Source organism: Acomys russatus, chromosome 3 (genome assembly GCF_903995435.1).
Source record: "Acomys russatus chromosome 3, mAcoRus1.1, whole genome shotgun sequence".
Classification (NCBI taxonomy): Eukaryota; Metazoa; Chordata; class Mammalia; order Rodentia; family Muridae; genus Acomys; species Acomys russatus.
Genome location: NC_067139.1, coordinates 3,936,961 through 3,959,121, shown reverse-complemented (window position 1 = coordinate 3,959,121; position 22,161 = coordinate 3,936,961). Strand labels below are relative to the sequence as shown.

At 37.9% G+C, this 22,161-nt stretch overlaps 1 protein-coding gene across 4 annotated transcripts in view; it reads left to right on the top strand.

Annotated features, from left to right (window-relative positions):
- Positions 1 to 22,161, top strand: part of Sugct (succinyl-CoA:glutarate-CoA transferase) — a 713,158-nt gene that overhangs the window by 122,208 nt on the left and 568,789 nt on the right. The gene's annotated exons all lie outside the window — the stretch shown is intronic.

Sequence of the window (22,161 nt, the reverse complement as noted above, 5' to 3'; positions counted from 1 at the left end):
TAGTTGTCACTCAGGGATTGAGGCTCCCTGTTGTTTGAATATACCTCAAACTTATGAAACATCATTTGAGCTGGATATGACCTGAAAGCTTCTTTCATGTTGTCTAGGCACCATGGGACCAGGAAATATTTTTCAAGTTGCTACTAGAGGAAAGAAACACCCATGAACCACGACAATTATGGTCGTGGTAAAACATGCATAAAGATGCAATAAGTGGCACTCACATGTGGTGGTGACCAACAGCTGTGTAATTGGAATTCAGGTCCACTCTTAGGAGGGAAATAACACCTGGCATTGAAAACTTAGCCGGATTCTGAGGGTCAGGGCAGTTATGAATCTTAGGAGAGAATTTACTACCACTCCTTTACCAGAGCAGGTTAATTATTTGCTACATTCTTGATCTATTGCTATAGCCACAAAGTGTAGATATCATGCCCAATCAAAGAAACCTTTCTTTACAGCAAATGCAGACCATCAGAGAGATAATACTGACAGTATAGAAATGTTTTCTTTTTGGTAGCTGAAAGAGTGAATTTCTGAGTTGATGCGTCAGCTCTAGTACCTTGTCCTACTGTTTGCAATTCACTTTTTGCCTGTTGCCAAGTACATATGTACTTATATGTATTATATGTATTAGTAGAGGTATATTTTCGTATGAATGTAAATTATTTCCCCATGAAATAAAATAATGGGTATGCATGTGTTTACATTTATGTATGTTTCACATGTGTTTATGTGTTTACATGTCGTATGTGTATATATGTGTATATGCTTTTGTGTGACTATGTGTGTAATTTAGCTTGTTGTTGAATTAATTTCTTTTCATTTGGAATCTTTTTTAATGGCATCTAGGGTGGTAACTGTTTGGTAATTTATTAAGCAACAGGAGTTTTCTGAATGTCATACAATGGGTCTGTGCTTCAGTTTCCTTTGTCCTAAATCCCTTAGTTTATGGTAGTGTTTCTTTTACTACAGAATGTTTCAAAGTCAAGGAAACAGGCTGTTAAAACTATTTAAGGTAAATGAAAAATATGGGTGTTATATTATTATAAATATTCTGTAAAACCTCTGCCTGGTATTTAGAATTATGACTTATCAGAAATACATTTCTGGAAGTACATCTGTGCGGTCCAGCTACAGTGCACCTGAGTGGAAACACATTCCAGCCTACCTTTCATGCCCCTACAGAGAGATTCTGAGGGGCCTGAGTTAGGCCTTTAGCTTCAAGTTGAGGGAAGTCAGTACATTGAGATAACACTTGACAGAAGTTAGTTTTGTCAGTATTTATTATTGGATGCACACACCTACTGTTTGTCCATTTGTCTGAGATGAGGTCTCATCCAGGTTGACCTGGAACTCACCATGTAGCCTCTGCTTGCTTGGAGCTCATAATTCTCTTACCTCTAGTCCCAGGGTTACAGATCTGGGCACCATTCCTGGTGGTTACACCTCCGTAAATTTTGCTTGTATTATTTTTTCTTATGAATTTGGATTCTTTTCTCATTCAATAGATCCTGATTATGCTTTCTCTTTCCTCTATTTCTCTCAGTTCCTTCTTCCCTCCCCTCCTTTCTGGATCCACTCCTTTTTGGTCTCTCATTACAAAAGAACAGGCTTCTAAGAGATAACCACCAATATGACAAAATAAGATACAATAAGATAAAGCAAAAGTTACCTTATCATATCAAAATTGGACATGGCAACCCAACAGGAGAAGATTCCCAACAGCAGGCACAAAATTCAGAGACACACTTGCCCTCATGGTCAGGCGTCCTATAAGAAGGTAAACTAATAGTTATGATATATATGCAGAGCACGTGGTGCAGACCCATACAGGCCCTTTGCTCTCTGCTTCAGTTTCAGTGAGCTCATAGGTGCCTCGCTTAGTTGATTCAGTGAGCCTTGTTTTTTTTCCTCTCGTGTCCTCCATTTTTTATGCCTCTTAAAGTCTTTCTGCCTCCTCTTCTGAGGGATTCCCTGAGCTTTGAGGGGAGATATTTGATGGAGGCATTCCATTCATATTTTCCCCTCACGTAATTTTTGGCTTTGGGTCTTTATCTTTTCCCATCGGCTAAGCCTCTCTGATGATGACTGTATAGTCACTGATGTATGAGCACAGTAGAATATCATTAAGAGTAATTTTATTGATACTTTTAAAAGACCAGTATTGTTTAGTTTTACACTAGGTCTCCGGGTTATCTATTCTCTGGTTCTTAGTTATACAAGCTATTTGTGAATAAGTTTTCCTTCTGTGGAGTGGACCTTAAGTCAAATCAGACACTGGATGGCAACTTGAGCAAGTTCTTTACCTCCTGCCTGGGCCTGTGGGTTATAGCTTGGTTATCATTGCTTAGCGGTTAATATCAACGTATAAGGAAATACATACCATACTTATCTTCCTGGTTCTGAGTTACCTCACACAGGATGACTTTTTATATTTCCATTTATTTGCCTGAAAATTCCATGATGTCATTTTTTAAACATCTGAGCAATTGTGTAAATTTTTCACATTTTCAAATCTATTATTTATTAAAGGGCATCTAGGTTATTTCCAGTTTCTGGCTGTTACAAATAAAGTATCAATCAGCATGGCTGAGCAAGTGTCCTTGTGGTAGGATGGAGTGTCCTTTCAGTTTATGCCCAAGAGCAGTATAGCTGGATCTTGAGGTAGGTCAATTCCAAACTTTCTGAGATTCTGTCATATTGATTTCCATAGTGGCTGTGCAAGTTTGCACACCCACCAACAATGGAGGAGTATTCCGTTTGCTCTACACCCTTGCCAGGATGAGCTGTTACTTGTGTTATTGATCTTAGCCATTCTGACAGACGCAAAATTGAATCTCAAAGTAGTTTTAATTTGCATTTCTATGATGGCTAAGGATACTGTAAATTTTTTAAAGTGTTTCTCAGCCATTTGAGTTTTCTCTATTGAGACTTCTTTGTTTAGATCTGTACCCATTTTAAAATTGGGTTATTTTCGTTTTTCAAATATCTATTTTCTTCAGTTATTTATATATTTTGGATATTAGTCCTGTATTGGATATGGAGTTGGTAGAAATCTTTTCCCATTCTGTCAGCTGACACTTTGTCTGATTGAAGGGGTACTTTGCCTTACAGAAGCTTTACAGTTTCATGAGGTCCTATTTATTAATTATTAACCTTAGTGCTTGTGTTGTCAGTGGTTTGTTCATAAAGTTATCTCCTGTGCCAATGAGCTCAAGACTATTTCTCATTTTCTCTTCTAGCAGGTTCACTATTGAAGGCTCAGTTTTCTTAACCAATATATCTAATTACAACTCATTAACCGAGCATACGTCACTTATAACCTAACTAAAACAATAGGAAAGGAAGATTAATGAACACAATAACAAAACCATAAGAATATCACTTCTGAGGAATGATTCTGCTGGCATAATCAGCAGGATTTCTTCTGCTGGAACCTGGAGTATCCAGAACCCAGAACCTCAGCAGGAGCCGGAGCCCCAAAGCCTTCCCTCGAGTGGTTCTCTCTAGGAGCATCTTGAAGTGGAGCAATGAACAGCCAAAACTATCCCAAGCCTCCAACAGCTTCGCCTCCAGTTCTGGGCTCATTTATATATCTCCTCCCAGAGTCTGTTCATGGAATCTTTTCAGCTGGCTACAGTCAATCTCCTGAATGAGATGGTTGGTCTTCTAGTGGATTAACCTCACCTGTTCTCTCACAAGACCATTCCTATCCCACACTTGGGATCATGAAAAACAGGTTTATTTCTCCTTCACACTCTATCTGGTTTTATGTTAAGGTCTTTGATCCACTTGAGTTTTGTGCAAAGTGAAAAGTTTGAATCTCTGCATTCTTATACATGCAGACATCTAGTTTGACCATCACCATTGTTTGAAGATGCCACTTTTCTCCAGTGTGTATTTATGTCTTAAATAAAAAAAAAATCAGATGTCTATATGACGGTGAATTTATGTCTGGACATTCAATTAGATTCCATTAACCAACCCGTCTGTTTTTATGCCAATACTATGTAGTCTTTATTACTATAAATCTGTAGTATAACTTGAAATTGCTAATGGTGAGACTTCCAACAGTTCTTTTATTGTTCATGATTGTTTTAGCTATTCTAGGGTTTTTTTTTGTGTGTGTGTCTCCATATGAAATTGAGAATTGTCATTTCAAGTTTTGTAAAGAATTGTGTTGGAATTTTGACGGGATTGCTTTGAGTCTGTAGATTGCCATTATTACCATGTAAATCCTACTGATCCATGAACATGGGCGATCTTTTCATCTTCTGATATATTCTTCAATATCTTTCTTCAAAGATTTGTAGTTTTATCATACAAGTCTTTCACTTGTTAGGCTAGACTTATTTTAAATTATCTGAGGCTTGTGTGATGGGTGTTGTTTTCCTGATTTCTTTCTCAGTCACTTTGTCATTTCTCTATAGGAGGGCTACTGTTATTTTTAAAAGTTAATTATGTATCCAGGCACTTTGTTGAAAATGTTTATCTGCTATGGAGTTCCCTGGTGGAATTTTTAGGGTTACTTTTGTATACTGTCATATTATTTGCAATTAAAGACACTTGGACTTCTTTTCTAATCTGTGTACCTTTAATCTCTTTCAGTTGTCTCATTGTTCTAGCTAAAATTTCGGGTATTAGATTGACTAGATATGGAGAGAGGAGACAACTTTGTCTTATTCCTGATATTAGTAGAATTTCTTTGAGTTTCTTTCCATTTAATTTGATGTTGGCCATAGGCTTGTTGTAAATTGCCTTTATTGTGTTTAGTATATACCTTATATTCCTTATCTCTCCAGGATGTTTATCATGAAGGCCTCTGGATTTCTTCAAATACTTGTTCAGCATCTAATGAGAAGACCATGTGGGTTTTTCCTTTCATTTATTTATATAGTGGATTATATTTATTGATTTTCTTTTTTTGTTGTTTTTTTTCAAATAAAAATGCTTTTATTATTATTATTATTATTTTTATTAATTTATTCTTGTTACATCTCAATGTTTATCCCATCCCTTGTATCCTCCCATTCCTCCCCCCCCCATTTTCCCATTATTCCCCTCCCCTATGACTGTTCCTGAGGGGGATTACCTCCCCCTGTATATTCTCATAGGGTATCAAGTCTCTTCTTGGCTACCTGCTGTCCTTCCTCTGAGTGCCACCAGGTCTCCCCCTCCAGGGGACATGGTCAAATGTGAGGCACCATAGTACGTGAGAAAGTCATATCACACTCTCCACTCAACTGTGGAGAATATTCTGACCATTGGCTAGATCTGGGAAGGGGTTTAAAGTTTACCTCCTGTATTGTCCATGGCTGGTGCCTTAGTTTGAGTGGGACCCCTGGGCCCAAATCTGCCTATCATATTGTTCTACTTGTAGATTTCTAGGACCCTCTGTATCCTTTTATTTTGCTATTCTCCCATGCATCTCTCATTTAGAGTCCCAATAGGATGCCTTCTCCTCTGTCCCAGTTTCCTGGTAAGTGAAGGCTAGTATGCAGATATAAGTGAGTATATTCCATTTGATTCTTTCTGCTTCTGGGTTAACTCACTCATTATGATCATTTCTAGCTCAATCCATTTATCCACAAATTTCGGGAATTCCTTGTTTTTAATAGCTGAGTAGTATTCCATAGTGTATATGTACCACAGTTTCTTTATCCACTCTTCTACTGAGGGACACTTAGGCTGTTTCCACGTTCTGGCTATTATGAATAATGCTGCTATGAACATGGTTGAGCAAATTTTCTTGTTGTGTGCTGGAGTATCTTCTGGGTATATTCCAAGGAGTGGAATAGCTGTGTCTTGAGGAAGCCCTATTCCCATTTTTCTGAGATAGCACCAGATAGATTTCCAAAGTGGCTGTACTAGTTTGCATTCCCACCAGCAATGAAGGAGTGTTCCTCTCTCCCCACATCCTCGCCAGCATGTGGTATCGCTTGAGTTTCTGATCTTAGCCATTCTGATGGGTGTAAGATGGAATCTCAAAGTTGTTTTGATTTGCATTTCCCTGATGACTAAGGAGGTTGAGCATTTCTTTAAGTGTTTCTCAGCCATTTGTTACTCCTCTGTTGAGAATTCTCTGTTTAGTTCCAAGCCCCATTTCTCAATTGGGTTATTCGGTTTGGTGGTGTTTAATTTCTTTTTTTTTTTTTTAATATTTTTTTTATTAATTTATTCTTGTTACATCTCAATGTTTATCCCATCCCTTGTATCCTCCCATTCCTCCCCCCCCCCATTTTCCCATTATTCCCCTCCCCTATGACTGTTCCTGAGGGGGATTACGTCCCCCTGTATATTCTCATAGGGTATCAAGTCTCTTCTTGGCTACTTGCTGTCCTTCCTCTGAGTGCCACCAGGTCTCCCCCTCCAGGGGACATGGTCAAATGTGAGGCACCAGAGTACCTGAGAAAGTCGTATCACACTCTCCACTCAACTGTGGAGAATATTCTGACCATTGGCTAGATCTGGGAAGGGGTTTAAAGTTTACCTCCTGTATTGTCCTTGGCTGGTGCCTTAGTTTGAGCGGGACCCCTGGGCCCAAATCTGCCTATCATATTGTTCTACTTGTAGATTTCTGAATTCTTTATATATTTTGTATATTAGACCTTTGTCAGATGTAGGGTTGGTGAAGATTTTTTCCCAGTCTGTAGGCTGTCGCTTTGTTCTCTTGACAGTGTCTCCTGCCTTACAGAAGCTTCTCAGCCTCATGAGGTCCCATTTATTAATGGTTGACATTAAGGCCTGGGCCGTTGGTGTTCTGTTCAGGAAGTTGTCTCCTGTGCCAATATATTCCAGGCTCTTTCCCACTTTTTCCTCTAAGTGGCTTAGTGTCTCTGGTTTTATGTTGAGGTCTTTAATCCACTTGGATTTGAGTTTTGTGCAAGGTGACAAATATGGGTCCAGTTTCATTTTTTTTTACACATAGACCTCCAGTTAGACCAGCACCATTTATTGAAGATGCTATCCTTTTTCCATTGAATGGATTTGGCTTCTTTGTCAAAAATCAAGTGACCATATGTGTGTGGATTCATACCTGGTCTTCGATTTGATTCCGCTGATCAACCAGCCTGTTGCTGTGCCAGTACCATGCTGTTTTAATTACTATTGCTTTATAGTACAGTTTGAAATCAGGTATGGAGATTCCTCCGGAGCACCTTTTATTGTACAAGATTGTTTTAGCTATTCTGGGTTTTTGTTTTTCCATATGAAGTTCAAAATTGAACTTTCAATGTCTTTAAAAAATTGTGTAGGTATTTTGATAGGGATTGCATTGAATCTGTAGATTGCTTTTGGTAGGATGGCCAGTTTAACTATGTTAATTCTCCCAATCCATGAGGAAGGAAGATCATGCCATCTTCTCAGGTCATCTTCAATCTCTTTCTTCAGAGTTTTGAAATTTTTTTCATACAAGTCCTTCACTTGCTTAGTTAGGGTAACTCCTAGATATTCTATATTGCTTGTGGCTAATGTGAAGGGCGTGGTTTTCCTAATTTCTTCCTCTGCAAGCTTGTCATTTGTGTATAGGAAGGCTACAGACTTTTTTGAGTTAATTTTGTATCCAGCCAATTTGCTGAAGGTGTTTATCAGCTGTAGGAGTTCTCTGGTGGAATTTTAGGGTCACTTAAGTACACTATCATATCATCTGCAAATAGGGATAGTTTGACTTCCTCCTTTCCCATTTGGATACCCTCGATCTCCTTTTGTTGTCTTATTGCTCTGGCTAGAACTTCGAGTACTATATTGAAGAGATATGGAGAGAGTGGGCAGCCTTGCCTTGTTCCCGATTTTAGAGGAATTTCCTTGAGTATCTCACCATTTACTTTGATTTTGGCTATTGGCTTGCTGTATATAGCCTTTATTTTGTTGAGGAAAGTGCCTTGTATCCCCGATCTCTCTAAAACTTTAAACATGAATGGGTGTTGAATTTTATCAAATGCTTTCTCTGCATCCAAGGAGATGATCATGTGATTTTTTATTTTCAGTTTGTTTATATGGTGGATTACATTGATGGATTTCCATATATTAAACCATCCCTGCATGCCTGGAATGAAGCCTATTTGGTCATGATGAATGATATCTTTGATGTGTTCCTGTATTCGTTTTGCAAGTATTTTATTTAGTATTTTTGCATCTATGTTCATAAGAGAAATTGGTCTGAAATTCTCTTTCTTTGTTGAGTCTTTGTGAGGTTTAGGTATCAATGAGACTATGGCCTCATAGAATGAATTTGGTAATTTTCCATCCATTTCTATCTTTTGGAGTAGCTTGAATGGTATCGGTATTAGCTTGCCCTTGAAGGTCTGGTAGAATTCTGCACTGAAACCATCTGGCCCTGGGCTTTTTTTGGTTGGGAGACCATCGATGATTGCTTCTAATTCTGTAGGGGAAATGGGACTATTTAGCTTATCTGTTTATCACTCAACTTTGGCAAGTGAAATTGATCAAGAAAATTATCCATTTCCCTTAGATTTTCAAATTTTGTGGCGTATATGCCTTCAAAGTAGGATCTTATGATTCTTTGAATTTCTTCAGTGTCTGTTGTTATGTCTCCCTTTTCATTTCTGATTTTGTTGATTTCAATACTGTCTCTCTGCCTTTTAGTTAGTTTGGCTAACGGTCTGTCTATCTTGTTGATTTTCTCAAAGAACCAGCTTTTGTGATTTTCATATATTGAACCATCTCTACATCTCTGGAATGAACCTACTTGATCATAGTGGCTGATCTTTATAATGTGTTCTTGAATTTGGTCTGCAAGTCTATTGGTATTTTTACATCATAATGGAGCTGATATGTAACTATCTTTCTTTAGTGTTTATGTGGTTTGAGTATCAGGATAACTGGCGTTGTCAAATATATTGGGCAATGCTTCTTCAGTTTTTATTTTGTGGAATGATATGAGGAGTATTAGCTTTGCTTTTAAAGTTTGTCCCTGTTTTTACATGTTTAGTTTTTTTTTTTTTGAGATTTTAAAGATTGCTTTTATTTCACTAGTGGTTGTAGGTATTTTAAAATTGTTTTTATGGTCTTGATTTAAATTGGTCATAACGCCTATTGAGAAAATTATCTATTTCTTTTAGATTTTCCAGTTTGGTGGAGTATACATTTTAAAAATATGTCCTAATGATTCTCTGGATTTCCTCAGTATCTGTTTTTATGTCCCCTTTTTAAATTTTTTATTTTATTAATTTTGATGTTCTCTGTCACTTAGTGTAGATAAATATTTGTCTATCTTGTTGATTTCCTCAAAGAACTAACTCTTTGTTTCATGGATTATTTGTATTTTTCTCTTTGTTTCAATTATGTTGATTTCAGACCACAGTTTGATCATTTCTTGCTATTTCTCTTGCATGTGCTTACTTCTTTTTATTCTAGAACTTTCATGTGTTTGTTAAGTCATTAGTATGAGATCTCTTCGATTTTTTTTTTTTTTACATAGGTGCCTAGTGCTATGAACTTTCCTTGTAGCACACTTTCATTTTGTCCCATACGTTAGGGCATGATGTGCATCCATTTTCTTTGAATTCTAGAAAATCTTTAAATATTTTCTTATTTTTTTGTCTTGACTTATTTTTTTTTCATTCAGTAGGAAGCTGTTCAGTTTCAATCAGCAGGGAGTTTATTTTAATTTTCTTGAATCTATTGAGACTTGCTTTCTGTAAAATGTTCTGTAAGTATCTGTTAGGTCCATTTGGTTTATAACATTTGTTAGCCCCAATATTTTTTATTTAATGTTTGTCTGGGTGACTTGGCCATTGGTAAGGGCTGGGTACTGAAGTCTTCCACTTTCAGTGTGTGTGAGTCAGTATGTGACTTAAGGTATAGTAGTGTGTTTTTTCTTTCTTTTCTTTTGTCCTTGTGTTTGGAGTATAGATGCTAAGTATTGAAATGCTTACAACATGAAATGCAACAAAAATCTTTTTGGATTTTTGAACATGTAATAACTCTTCTTATCACTTTTGATTAGTTTTTGTTTGAAGCCCCCTTTTTTTAGTTATTAAAACTGTTATAACTGCTTGTTTCTTATGTCCATCGGCTGGGAATATATTTTTTCTAACCATTTTCTGGCTCTTCGAGCTGGGATTCTTCTTCATTCTCTCTCCAGTCTTACTCTTAGGTTTTGTCTTTTCATACAGTCCCAGATTTTCTGGATGTTTTGTGTCAGGAATTGTTTAGATGTGGCGTTTTCTTTGACCAATGCATCCATTTATTCTACCCTACCTTCAGTGCCTGAGATTCTCCTTCATCTTTTGTATTCCGTTGGTAAAGCTCACTTCTACAGTTCCTGTTTGAACCTAAGGTTTCATTTCCCGAACTCTCTCAGTTTGATTATACTTACTACTTCTAATTTTTTTTCAGGTTTGAATAGCTCTTTAATTTCTTTCAGCTCTTTGTGTTTTCTTGGCTTTCTTTAAGGTATTTAGTCATTTTCTACAATTGTTTGTGTTTTGATGGATTTCTTCCTTTACTCCAATATTTGTATTCTTTTGGATTTTGTAAGATATTCATTCTCTCTTTAAAGCCTTCCATCATTTCCATATAGTTGGTTTTAAGATCTTTTTCTTGTACTTTAGCTGTGTTGGAATATTCACGGCCAATTGTCGTGGATAGCTGGATTCTAATGAAGACATTGCCATGGATATTATTGATTGTATTTTTTACAGTGGCATTTACGCATCTGAGTTTGGGATGATTACAGATCTAGATGCTGATTTCTACGTTTGTCTTTGTTTTGTGTGTATTTGCTCCCTTGGCTTCTGTTTCTTTTCTGCACTATAAGAGAGTGTGATGGCTGTGTTGCCTGTTTTACTGGCCTGCTCTGTTGGTGTGTTCATGGGGAATGCCTGCTGATGTTGGGTGCTGAGATAATGCGATGCGTTACGGGAAGGAAAGTTGGGGGAGAAGATCTTTGGATCTGTTGGGTATGGGGTCAGATAGGAAAGGGAGACTGTACTGGGTTTCCTGTTACAGAGCTGGGGAGGGACAGGACTCTTATTTGTGTTCTTGGGAATAGAAGATAGAAACTGGCCTAGTGTGTCTGGAACCCCAAAGCAGCAGATCTGAGAATGTCCTTGTGTGAGGTCAGAATGTTCTTCCTTATGCCTTAGGTTTTCCTTATGCCCTAAATGAGCATATCTGCCTACGTACTATACATGACTACATGACTACAACCAAGGGAGGAGCCTGTTTACTGACAGTTCCTCCTCACCCCTCTACCAAATTTCTTTTCTTTTTTCTTTTTTTTGAAAAGTCTCCAGTCTAGCTTCTGCATAGTATCCTATTTCCTGGGATTCCTCCTACTATATGGGCTGGCCTCTTCCCACTCCCTTCCTCTCTTCCTCTCCTCCCTTTTCCCTCCTATCCTTCACTCTGTCTTCTCCTCTCACCTATGAATCTAGGATAAACTTCTATTTAGAAGTACCCTCATTGGTATGTGAATTTTGCATTTTAATCTGTAAGAAAAGAACCAAAAACTCAAATGCCAGACAGGGTGTTGGTGCTGCTGTCCTTTAATCCTAACACTAGGTAGGCAGAGGTAGGTGGATCTCTGACTTCAAGTCCAGCCTGGTCTATAGAGCTAAATGTTGAGGACAGCTAGGCCTATACAGAGAAACCCTGTGTCAAAAAACCAAAAACCAAAAACCAAACCAACACAGCCCAACCCACCAACCAACCTACCAACCAGCCAACCAACCAGCCAAACAAAAAACTGAAATGCTACTGGCTTTTGCTTGGCTTTAGTGGACATTATGTCTCTGGGTCTCTCTTTCCCAGAGAAACACTTTTTCAAAATGATTAATAAAACAACATTTGATTTCTACTTCTACTTCAAATTTAGATTAAGAATAATGTAAAAAAAAAATCATGAGTTACTTTCTTTCTTCTTCACAAAGCATGACCGGTTTCTCTCACACTGCCTTGAAACATGTTTATGTCCTTCCTTTTGTTAGTTTTCTTCTCTTATTATCCTTCCTTTTCTCCATTTTTCTCTTCTTTCCTCATACCCATCCTCCCTCCCTACTTCCTTTCCTTCTTGTTTCTTTAATCTCTTTGCTGTCTTGGTATAGTAAAATTGACATATTTTTAAGATGGCGTAAAATTTCATGTATTTGTTATTTCTGATTTTTTTATAAAAAGAAAAAAATTACCATGATAAAATAGGCCTGATACTAGATAAAGTGTTAGTGAGATGTAGAAAAGGGAAGATACAGTTTTAAATATGGTACAGTGATAGCACTCAGGTTATCAAGGAAGCAGGGCCACGAGTTCAAGGTCAGTCTTGGCTACTTAAGAAGACTGTCTCAAAAATAAAAAAAGCCATAAGCCAAATAGCAATAGAGACTCTTGACATGTGCTCACTTTATCCTCTAAAAGGAACCCCATTGATGAGAAAAGTTTTAGGAGCTTTTTGTTGGGTTTTCTTTCCCGAATTATGTCCTGCATGTCTGTTCTTTGGACTTTGGAAGTGGTTTCTCACATTGTTTTTCTTGTAGTGAGTAGAAGCTTGTGTTCATGCCTCAAGGGAAGAAAACTGTAATGAAAGCATTATTGTTTTTGGAAACACAGACCTACATATTAGGGCTAGATGAGCAATAGTCATCTGTAGAACCCACTTGATGTGACATGAAAGGGGATTATCCTGACCAGACCATATCTAGTTTCATGTTGAGACATTCTTATTGACAGAGTCATGTAGCTAGAGGTTTGTTTGGGAAAAGGATGTGTGTGTGTGTGTGTGTGTGTGTGTGCGTGTGCGTGTGCGTGTGCGCGCGCGTGTGTGTGTATGTGTGTGTGTCCACTTTTATGTGCAGATTTTCAAAATTTCCATCCACTCTCTCTATAAGGCTTTCATTTAAGTTTAATTTAATTTCCTTTTTGAGAGAGGGAATTATGTAATCCAGGCTGCCTAGCTCTATGTAAGTTTTTAGACAAGCCAAAAAGTCTTTATAGTTTTAATAAGCAATGACTTTTCCCTTAGAAATACAGACTTAGTTTTCACACCTTGTGTAATCAGTTAAATACTGTACTTTTCCTCAACAAAAACCATTTTTGTTTGTTTTAACATTTTTTACTATTGACACATTCATTGTACATGACATGGATATCAAAGGTCAATTTTATGCAGATGTTTAATGTAGTTTGAGCATTTCTGCTGTATCTGTGCTTTTGTCTTTCTTGCCATTAGTCCCATTTGTTACAGTTTCACTTCTACTCTGATGCCTTATACACATACATGAGAAATCTATTTGGATCAACTTTCCACTTTCTACCTTGAAATCTATATCATAATGGTTTGTTTGCTGATATAACAATGGTTAGAAAAGGAATGAAAAAGAAAGAGGTGCATGTTCTATTTGTTCACAGTATGTGTTTTTTCTCTGCTCTTTCAGACTTTTGATTTTCAAAAGGATCCCTGATCAAAATTTTATCATCTAAAAATTTGTTGGGTAGTGTATTACTGTAACCCAGGAGTTGCAATTTCAAATATTTACACATGCCAGGCATCTGCTTAACATGAGCAAACCACGTCAGATAAAGCTGCGTGGGAATGGATGGACATGGGGTTCCCCAGCCTGTTTTAGAAGGATGCGTCTGCCCTGTCTGGGCATCTGTGATGCCCACACTATGGGGTGCAAGCAAGAGCTTCACAATGAGTTTAATTTGGGACAAAAGCTGTAAATTGTAGCATTTCCCAGTTTCGTTGGGCAAACCCTTTCATATAGGTAACTTCAGACCTTTACTCTCAGTTTTTGCTAAGAACAGTAAGAAATGGTTAATCATTGGCACTGGGAAGAAGTGCAAGGCAGCTGCCACACACTGCCCAACATAGCAAGAAGGCTTTTCAAATACTGCTTAGCCAAAACAAAAACCTGACGAACTAAGTCATGCTTATGAACCACCAATTTTCAACCTTCTGGAGTTAATGGTAATGTCTGTCTTATAGATCTAATTAGAAATCAGTTTCATGACTGTCTATTAAACCTTAGATGTTTAATCAATGGATTAGTACTACTCCCCCTCCAAATTATAGTATTTTAATAGTGTACATGTTCATCGTAGAAAAGGTAAAAACTAAAGGTTCGCAAACTATTCTTTGACTAATAAAAATCACTGTATTTTAAATTTCCAAAGCTGACTACCTGGTTTGGCATCTGTTTCTGTTAGATGGATTGGATCAGAGAAAAACATAAAACATTACCCGGCTCATTGACATGTTACATCAGAATTTACTGTAAGTATAGTGAAACCTTAGGGAGGCAGTTTGCTTTATATTTTTGTGGGTAGTTTATTTTTAAATGATAAATTTTTGTGACTTTTTATTTGAGTATTTTCAAAGCATACTTTATGATGCTCTTTTGAATCCTTACTTACAGGCAGAGTGTGAGGTCAGGAGTACTTTTGTGAACTCAGGGGTCAGAACTTTGTGCCCAGGAAGGTGGACAGGAGGAGCTGAGCGGAGACAGAGTTTTAGGACTCTTGAGTCATGGTCTAAGTTTCTTTCCGCCACTGTCTAGGATGTCAAAAAGATACAAAGGTGGTATATTTTTCCTGTCACAGCCTTCAATTGTGGCTAAGATGTAAGAGGAAGATATGGCTGCGAGAATGATTGTCTGATGAGAATTGACACAATAAAGCAGAGCTGTTCCTTGGAGTTTTAAAAAATCATATTACAGTCCTTTAAATACGAAAAATACTTGTGGCTCTGTCAGAATGCACATCATATTCAAACTTGCTGAGGTAGCAACACATGAGAATATGGATATAGGATACAGTGTATTATCAAGGATGGCTATGTTGACGTACCTTCGAGGTCTCTCAGAGGTGATGCTGAAAAGTTCAAACATGTCTACAATTGCGGCTTAGACCTTAAAAGCCTCATGGCTTGTGTCATGTGGTCTGTTGATGAGTTCTGACTGGGATTTCTGAAGTCAGAGCTCTCTCTGTGAGGTGTGTGCTATGGCCAGTCAGTGTGTGTGGTGAATATAGCAGTCCCATCCTTCTGTCCCTTTGAAGTACCTTCCTGACTTGTAAAGATGACCAACTATAGCAATTACATTTGCTAAAGGCATTGTGTGTGTGTTTGGGGCAGGGAGGGTAGAGGTGTGAAAAGAACGTCCTTGTCATGAAAACTATACTTTGGGAGAAGAGGTTGCTTCGGATCATATTGCTACCTATAAACTTCCCGTGTCATCAGGCCGTAGAATGTTCTGTGCATATCTTCTCACTGGACAACAATAATCTATTCCTGTTGATCACTATAGCCCAGCACAATACCTAAACAAAGTAACCATCCAGTAAATGCTTGTTCAATTAAAGTAAGATGCAAGGTTAGAAAATGTTCAAAGAAAACAGAACTAGTACTACTTCTATCAGTACTAAGTATTAATAAGTAAGGATATAAAGCACACTTTGTTTCTCTTTCATATGTAAGTTCTTTCTAATCCATTTTTAAAAACGAATTAAAACAAATCTTGGCATCATGTACCTGCACTCCTTGCATGGTTTTTTGTTTGAGGTGTGATCACCTAACACCTACATGATATGCTGAATCACTTCAGCACTGTAAGGAGTTTATTCCTTACTGGACAGGCCAAATCAAGACAGTCTTCCCATTTCTCCTCTCCTTTCCTCTGCTTCCAATTTCCTTCCTTCCTTCCTTCCTTCCTTCCTTTCTTATTTCTATGCCCCCTTTCTTTCCTCTTGTTTTTCTCCCTTCCGTCTCTCCCATCCTTTTCTCTTCTTTACTTCCATGCCTCCTTTATTTCCTCTTGCTATGTTTCCCACACAGTTGTATTCTTCTGAGCTCAGGTGCTTCTATGAAACTCTCCCCAGTACTGACTGCAGGTGTGTGCACTTGTGTCCAGTTCTACCTTTCATTGAACTCAGGGTAAATTGTGGATGTACCTGATCATAGGAGTGACACCTCATCATAAGGGAAAATAACATCCTGTGACAGAGGATTTGAAGACTAGGAAACAGGAATTTTTCATCACCATTTTAGAGTCCTTCTTAACATATCTCCTTTGTGAATGTTAGCAGATAGCCAACATTAGGCCAGGGGCTTGTCACTTTAAGATGCTAATCACTCCAAGAGACCAGATCTTATAGCTCTGTCTCTGGTTGTGCTATGGCCTGATAGCCCCTCCCCTGAGAATTAGAAGAGAAACTTATAAGTCGGCCCCGAAACTGGAGTCAAATGGAATAAACCAGGCTAAATCATAGTGTGGTACTTCCTCTAAGTCTCTCTCAAAGCATATATAAGGCAAAATATATCCTTTAGAGGATTTCTCTGAAAATTTCCTTCTTTTCTTTGGCCTGTGGGAGCTATCTCCCACACTCTCCTAATGAAGAACTTCTGTAGATTTTAATGAGAAACTCGTTTTCTCTTCAAGGTCCACCATGTAGTCTATGGTATGATGTACTGCCCCTCCAAATGGTCTCCCACTCCAAGCCCAGTCATGGTCCTCTGGTCATTAGGCTTTCTTTCCTAATAAAGCTCACCCCTGAAGGATAAGTTCTTGTTAGCGCTTTTCTTCAACTGCCACCTTCTGTCTCCTTAACAGACATATCTCATATAATCTAGGGCTCCAAAAGCTGCCTTGGAGCCACCAATAGGTATTGTTACTTGGATATCTTAGCATACTTTTAAATCAACATAATCCTCTAACGGGCAAACAACCAATAAACTCAACATCTTTCTCCATTAAGAAAGCGATTTCTACAAGTAAACTCCCATTCTGTTTAAAGTTCAAGTAACAGCATCGAAGTGCTATTTGTAACTTCTGTTCTCTATACTTTGTTGTCAGGACTGTAATTTATTCTCCAAAGACAACAAAAACTTTCTGTAGAAGAGAATAATACTTTGGTCTCCAGAAGCAATCAAGGAAATGTAGAAGCCAATAGGAATCAGCTTGTATTTAACTTTTTAGCTACTGAGCTGTCTAGTGTTCCCTCACAGAACCCATTAGTCACTCCTTCCCAAAGGTGTGCCTGGTAAGCCCTTAGCCACTTCTGACTGTATAGAGAGTCGTTTTACTGACCTATGGTCCTTAGTCTCATCATGGGCTCGTTTGTAACCTAGAGTCTTGATCCCTAAAGAATCCCTTGTTCTTTAGGCCTGGCTCTTGTTAGCCTGGATATGTGGCATCAGATTATGATGTTACTCTCTGATTCAGACTTCATCTATAGATCTACCATATAATAAAAGGAGAAGAAAACTTGTTCTTTGCCCCTGGTAGAAAGAGACAATTTTTTAAAAATTAAGGTATTTATTTATTCACTTTACATCCCATTCCTAGTAACTTCACTTCTCTCCTCCCAGATCCACCATCCCTCCCTCATCTCTCCCATTTCCCCCGCCCCCCATTACTCAGAAAAGGGAAGCCCTCTCCTACCCACACCAGCTCATCAAATTGTATCAGGGATGAGCATGTCCTCTTTCCCTGTGGCCTGGCAAGGAAGCCCAATCAGGGGGAAGTGATAAAAAATTAGGCAACCGAGTTCATGTCAGAGACAGCTCCTGTTCCCCTCACTAGGGAACCCACATGAAACCTGAGCTGCCCATCAGCTACATCTGTGTAGGGGGCCTATGTCCAGTCCATGCATGGTCCTTGGTTGGTGCTTCAGTCTCTGCACGCCCCTCTGGGTCCTGGTTAGTTGGTTCTATTGGTCTCTTGTAGGGCTCCTCTCACCTCTAGTTCCTTCTATCCTTACCCCCACTTTTCCACAAGACTCCCTATGCTTCGCTCAATGTTTGGCTGTGAGTCTTAGCATCTGCTTAAATCCACTGCTGGGTGGTGCCTCTCAGACGACAGCTATGTTTGGCTATTGTCTGCAAGCATAACATTGTTAATAGTGTCAGAGGTTGGCTCTCTCCTATGGAGTAGGTCTCATGTTGGGCCAGGTATTGGTTGGACATTGCCTTACTCCCTGCTTTTTCTGTATTTATCCCTGCACATCTTGTATGTAGGGTAAATTTTGGGTCAAAGTTTTTGTGGGTGGGTTGGTGTTCCCCTCCCTCCTCAAGGAGTCTTATCTAGTTAGAGAGTGTCCTCTGATACTAGGAATTGTAACTAGAGTCTCCCCTATATCCTTCCAGAAGTCTACTCTGTCTTAGGTTTACAGACTGTCACAGAGATGTTCCCAGCCAAGGCTCCTCTTCTCTCTTTGAGCCCTCTATCCTCCCATGCCCTGCTCTACCCAGGTGTGGTCTCCACCCTCATTTCTTTCTGTGCTCCTTCTCCTACCTTGAACAAGGATACTTGCTCAATTATGTTTATCATAGCTCTATTCATAATAACCAGAGTCTTAAAACAACCTAGATGTCCCTCAACGGAAATAAAGAAATTGTGGCACATTTACACAATGGAATACTATACTGCACAGCTATTAAAAACAAGGATATTATGAAATTTGAAGGCAAATGGATGGAACTAGAAAAGCTCATCCTGAGTGAGCTAACCCAGACCCAGAAAGACACACATGGTATGTACTCACTAATAAGTGGATTTTAGCCATATACACAGGATAAACATACTATAATTCACATATCCAAAGAGGATAAGTAACAGGGAGGGCCCAAGGGAGGATGCTTAAATCTCACTGAGATGGCAAAATAGAACAGACAATGGGAGGAGTTGAAGAGAGGGAACCAAAATTTAAAGAAAGGCAAATTTCAGCCACCCTGAGTTCAGAAGTATGCTTTCTTCTGTTATTGTCTTCCACGGGGATGGTACCCAACTTTCTTCTTTTCTGTTATATTATTTCTTCACCGTGACTTATATGTCAATGAAAAGAAAACCATTATTCTGTCACTTATTCACTAGTCTTCTAATAGCCACTGCATGCGTACCGCGTTGTCTAAGGTGCTGCTTCTGACATTGGAGGGAGGGCTGCCAACACATGGAGTAGGACCTTTGCTTCCTGTTGCTTGTGTTCTGGTGGGCAGAGGCTCAGAAAACAATGTTTCTCATTTGAGAAAGCCGGAAACGCTTCACAGAACCACAGACTGAGTTTAACTTGTACATTCTTTTTCCTTGCTTAGGATTCTGTGACTTCACATATTCTTTTTTCCACTTAGTTAGATAAATTTCATGTTTAGTTAGGCTTTTTTTTGGGAGGGGTCTCAGCAACAAACCCCTTTTCTTCCTCCTCACTTGCTAGAGCTGCTCTTCTTTTTCTGAATACTGCCTCAGCAGTACCCTGGCCTCCCACATTCTTCTCCTTCATTTTTCAGGCTTCATTCCTCTGCTATTTTTGGAATTTTACATGTTTCCTTAAGGCCACTGCACCTTAATGTTCACCTGTGATGTCTTGATCATTGACTAAAATGCTTTTCCTCCATTTTTATTCTAATTCATTCATTCATTCATTTATTTATTCATTCAACACTCATGAGGTGTCTACTTTGTGATCTTGCTCATAATATTACTTCCACTTACAAAGTCTTTTTCCTTGCCTTTGCTTGGCTAAGTCCTATCAACGGTGAGCTCAAGTTCCACTTTTTATCTCTATTTGATTTGGGAAGATTTCTCTGTGACTACTTATTTTGGATTCCAAATTTCAACCCTCATTAAGTAATAACACTGTCAAGAGTGCTTACTAAATACAGGTTAAGTATATAAAGGGATCAATAAGAATAGCTTTTATATCATTTTTAGTACCTGTAAATACTATAGTTGCTGACACTGTGTTTTACAAACATACAGTTTGTGGAATTAAGTTCTTGAAAATATCAATTCATGTTTGATTACAATGTGCAAAGACACATTATAGGAGTGAGTAAGCACATGGTAGCATTGCGTGCTGCTCTTCCATGTTTTCACTTACTCATCATGTGTAGTGTGCTTGCTTTTAGTCACTCTTTGAGTCATCTGATTGACTGGGTCACTGCCTCATGGTGAGAAGAATGTCTGAGGTATTATCCTATTTGAAATCTGACCTTGTTCTGCTGTCAGGTCTTACTTTCTGGAATTTGACATCCAATTTCTTCACATTTGATTTCGATTCAAATAGATTGACAAAATTATTGTGTTTAATGCTAATCTGTTTTTTTTTTGTGGATCAGTATGCAAAATAAACACCAGTTTGATTTCCTATCATGAGTGCTAACTTAAAGAAACAGGAATTGTGGATGTTCCTTTCGTCAAAGTCAAAGACTGCAACAAAAAGAAGGACTTGATAATATGGTTTATCTTTGCTAAGTAAATAACATTGAGATTAAACATTATATGAAAAGTCTATCGGATTCCAGTGTTTACAGACAGAATGTTTGTGGTTGTTATTTGTTCCTAATTACACTGGAGAAGACAAATCATATTAATAGAAAACCAGACAACTTAGAACGAGCACTACACTGAGCATTATTTCATAAAGAATCAGATTTATCTGGGAAGCTTACCTAATATACCTAATTGGAAAAGATGTTAAAACACTATTTTTTTTCTTTTTCCAAATAGCATGGTCTTACCAAACTTTTCTAGTAACAAGATCATTCAGAAAATTTAAGAGTTTGATTCTGTCTGTAATTCACTCAGACTAGCTGAGCCAAACCTGATTCATCCACTAACCTTCTAGGCATATGACCTTGGGTAGACTACTAAAGTGCTTTGTGCCTCATTTTCTTCTTTGTAAAGTGGAATAATGATAATACTTGTCTCATAAGTTCACGATGAGAATTAAACTGATAATGTGATTAAGCAAGACACATTACAACAATAGAGTACATGTACTTTTATCATTAGTAAATCTTCAAACTCTAGATAAAGGTATTACATTTGTAAGTAAAGTTAATTTCTCTTTCTGTTGTTTTTTAATGCTATCTTGAGTATACTAGCTGTTACTATCTTATTCAGAGCAACTGTGATAACCAATAAATAGACCCCCAAGTTTGCTGCTGTTGACTTTCCCTCACAAGAGAAGGGGACAAAGTAGACATTAGATCCTTATTTAAGAGTCCAGCTACTTTCTTGTGCATCGACACGCCCATCTTTATGTAATTCTGCCTCATATTATCATGTTCTTGGGAGGTGCTTGATTAAATAGAAAATAGAAGGTTATCTTATGGTATTGGAGGCCCCATCTGTGCAGTTATAAGGGTGTCACTATCATTAACCCATAGTAACCTATCACTTATAAGTCAGGTAAATCCATTGGGTTGCCATAGTGGGTTTGGGCAGATTTGCTAAGTTGGTCTGTCTTTGGTGCCTTTATATTTGTTGTAAAGAGATGTTTGTTCATGAACCCTAGTTGCAATACTTTTCAACGTGAGTTGGATAAAATAGGTTATCTACTCCTAAATGTTTTTTTTTGTTGTTCTGAAAGTATCAGCTCTTATTCACTTGGAGGGGTATTAGCCAGTCATGGTCATTCATACCTGTAATTCCTGCTTTAGCGGGCTGTATTCAGAGGAATAGGAGTTACATAGTAAGCATAACCTTAACTTGGGATGGATGAGATCTTACCTCACAAATAAGAAAAAAACCCAAATGAAATAAAAGATTTAAGGTATAGAATTTGACATGCAAAGTAATGTTAATAGGAAAAAAAAAAGATTGCAGAAACTCAAATCTCTTTCTGATAGAGGACAAATTTATCTTTAAGACATATATTCTATACAAGTGTTAGCATTTCCACTGCTTTTTTCTTTTGTAAATATTATTTTTGTAGGTTTACAGAATATGTTGGTCATATCCATCCATCAACCATGATATAATTTAAATATTTTAATTAAAATATAATTTCATTATTTCCCCTTCCCTCCCCTCTCTTCCACTCGTGTCTTTTGACTCTTTCCTGATCCTTCCAAGTATCATTTATTTATATATAATTGTTATATGACCTATAAATAGTCAAATGAATTCAACCTGAATCCATTTAGTGTTACCTTCATGTATATGTTCACGGGGCCAACCACTTGATGTTGGATAACCAGTCCGTGGCTCATCATTAGTGAAGACTAATTGTTCTCTCAATTTAGCTGTTTTGTTGTTCTTTATCTACAGTTAGGGTCCATGAAATTTCACTCATCTACATTGGGATATCAACTAGCATTTCAGCTGTTTAGATCTTGTTTAGATAGCCACACAGTTGAAATTTCATGGGCTTAGCTTTCCTGTCATAGCTAGAAGGCACAATCTTACAGAAGACTTCCTGGTC